General features: G+C 40.7%; 1 long non-coding RNA gene across 1 annotated transcript in view; it reads right to left on the bottom strand.

Annotated features, from left to right (window-relative positions):
- Positions 1-2,500, bottom strand: part of LOC125046375 — a 150,860-nt gene that overhangs the window by 63,821 nt on the left and 84,539 nt on the right. The gene's annotated exons all lie outside the window — the stretch shown is intronic.

Here is a 2,500-nt window from a genome sequence, read left to right as displayed (position 1 = left end):
GAAAGAATGAAGACAGCTTGGGGTCCTATTAAACAATAAATGACAATGAGAACGACACACGAAAATGTTTCATTCACAAAAAAAGTGTCTCTTTCATCGATTCCATAACCATGTAAGTATTTAGGCCTCACAGTGGGCGATCTAGATTAACCCAAGGACCAGAGAAATGCGTAAAAAGAGAAAGGATTTCTACAGTAGAGATATTCTACGGAGCTTTAATTCTAAAAGAATCTTCGGATAAATAGGGAATAAGAATGAGTGAATAAGTCAATATACAAAGCATGACTCGGTTATAAGAATCATCCGCTCGCAAAAGAACCGATGTTTCTCCTGATAATGTATACTGTTATTCACATTTGTTTTTACATATGAGGCGAATATCACACGGGATTTTTCCTTACTATCATGGGAGGATTAAAGTATATGTAATCCTGCTTATATTGCTAATCAATATCGCCCTGTTTTACGAAAAAGCGATCAGAGTCCGTGTTCTTAATCCGGCGTAAAATGAATTAAACACTGAAATAATAGGGCGTCCCTATTTCACCCACATCAGGACTGAAGACGAAACTACGCCTTCAAATGGTTTTAAAAAGGACGTGAAATGACTAACTGTGCAATCCATGCATGGGTCTTTAGCATGACCGTGGCCATCCTTTAATGTTATGAAAACGACAAAAAACACACCTAATTCTCTGTAGTTATGGTGCTCTTTTTGGATATTTATGTCCCGAAAGGGGGGGGGGGGGGACGAGACGGGGGTGATTTATAGTTTTTTTTTTTCTCTCATTTATTGTCATATCTCATTTCTGTGACACATCCTCATTTCCGTTTTATCTGTTTACTACCTCATTCCTTCATTCTCTGCTTTCCCCATTCTCTCCTCCTTCCCTTGCCTCTTCCCCTCACTCCCTCCTCCCTCCTTACCTCCTTCATTCATCCTTCCTTCCTCTTCCCCTCTTCCACTCTTTATTTGAATAATATTAATACAATAATATATAATTTTCAAACATAATATTTATGCTTTTTTATATAATAATATTATGACTTTATTCATTAATAGATTTTTAAACCTTTTAAATATTTTAACATTTTAATCCCCCAAGATATTCGCCGCCAATGACCTTACCTGTTGATGCGGTAGATAATTATAAATAATCAATTAATCAATCACTCGTTTTTCCCTCCCTCCCTCCCTCCCTCGTCTTTATATCGCCCTTCATTCCCTCCCTTACTCCTCACTTCCTTCTCTCGCTCCCTCCTCCTTTCCCTTACTCCCTCTTCCCTCCCTTCCTTCCTCCCCACTTACCTCCTTTAATTTTCTCCCTCCCTTCCCCCCCTTATCTCCTCCTTCATTCCTTCCCTCACTCCTCCTCCCATACTTCCATCTTTCGCTCCCTCCTCCCTTCCCTCACTCCCTTTTCCCTACCTTCCTTCCTCTCCCCTTACCTCCTTTCCTTCATTCCCTGTAACCTCCTACACTTCCACCTCCCTCCTCCCTTTTACTTCCTTCCCTTACTTCCTCCTCCCTCCCTCCCTCCCTTTCCCCTTACCACCTCCCTCTTTCCCTTCCCTCTCTCCCTCCCCTTCCCCTTACCACCTCCCCTCCTCCCTTTCCCCTTACCACCTCCCCTCCTCCCTTCCCCCCCTTCCCCCTCCCTCCCTTCCTCCCTCCCTCCCTCCCTCCCTCCCTCCCTCCCTCCCTCCCTCACATCCAAAAGGGCAAACAGCCATCAAATTTGAACCCCATATTAGGTCTCGCTTACCCAGGCATGTCAAAGGGTCGATGCACGAATATTTTAATTATAGCTTTCATTTTTTTTTCTTTTTATTTTATCTCATCTAATTCTATTATTATCATGTTTTTTTTTTCTCAAATAGATCAATGTCGAAGCGAACTGTATTTGTTCATTACGAGGTCATCAAAGGTTCTATATGATGTGAAATCGTGGATTTGAGGATAGGGTGATTTATTGAGTTGGTGGCGAAGGTGGTGGGGGCGGTGACAGTGGTGGTGGTGGTGGTAGAAGTAGTAGTAGTAGTAGTAGAAGTAGTAGTAGCAATAGCAGTAGCAGTACTAGTCGTGGTGGTGGTGATAGTGGTATTAGAGGTGGTAGTGGTGGTGGTAGTAGTAGAAGTAGTAGCAGTAGTAGTAGTAGTAGTAGCGGTGGTGGTGGTGGTGGTAATTATTATTAACATTATTTTTTTTTATCACTCTTATCCTCACATCATCATCATTAATATATTATCATTCCTATCACCATTATCAATATTATCATCAGTAATACTATCCCCATTCTTATTACTGTTGCAATTATTGTTATAAATATTACTATTACATTTATCAGCATCATTGCTATAACTATCATTATCATTAACATCACGTTTCCTTCCTTTTTTCCTATTTATTCTCCCTTTTTCGCTACTGCTATCCTAACATCTTCATTTTCCTCGTTATCAATTTTCTTCCACCTCCTCTTATTCTGTGTTCTTTTTTTCC

Source organism: Penaeus chinensis, chromosome 39 (assembly GCF_019202785.1).
Source record: "Penaeus chinensis breed Huanghai No. 1 chromosome 39, ASM1920278v2, whole genome shotgun sequence".
Lineage (NCBI taxonomy): Eukaryota > Metazoa > Arthropoda > Malacostraca > Decapoda > Penaeidae > Penaeus > Penaeus chinensis.
Note: the sequence above shows the minus strand (reverse complement) of the source record. Positions and strands in the feature narration are given on the sequence as shown.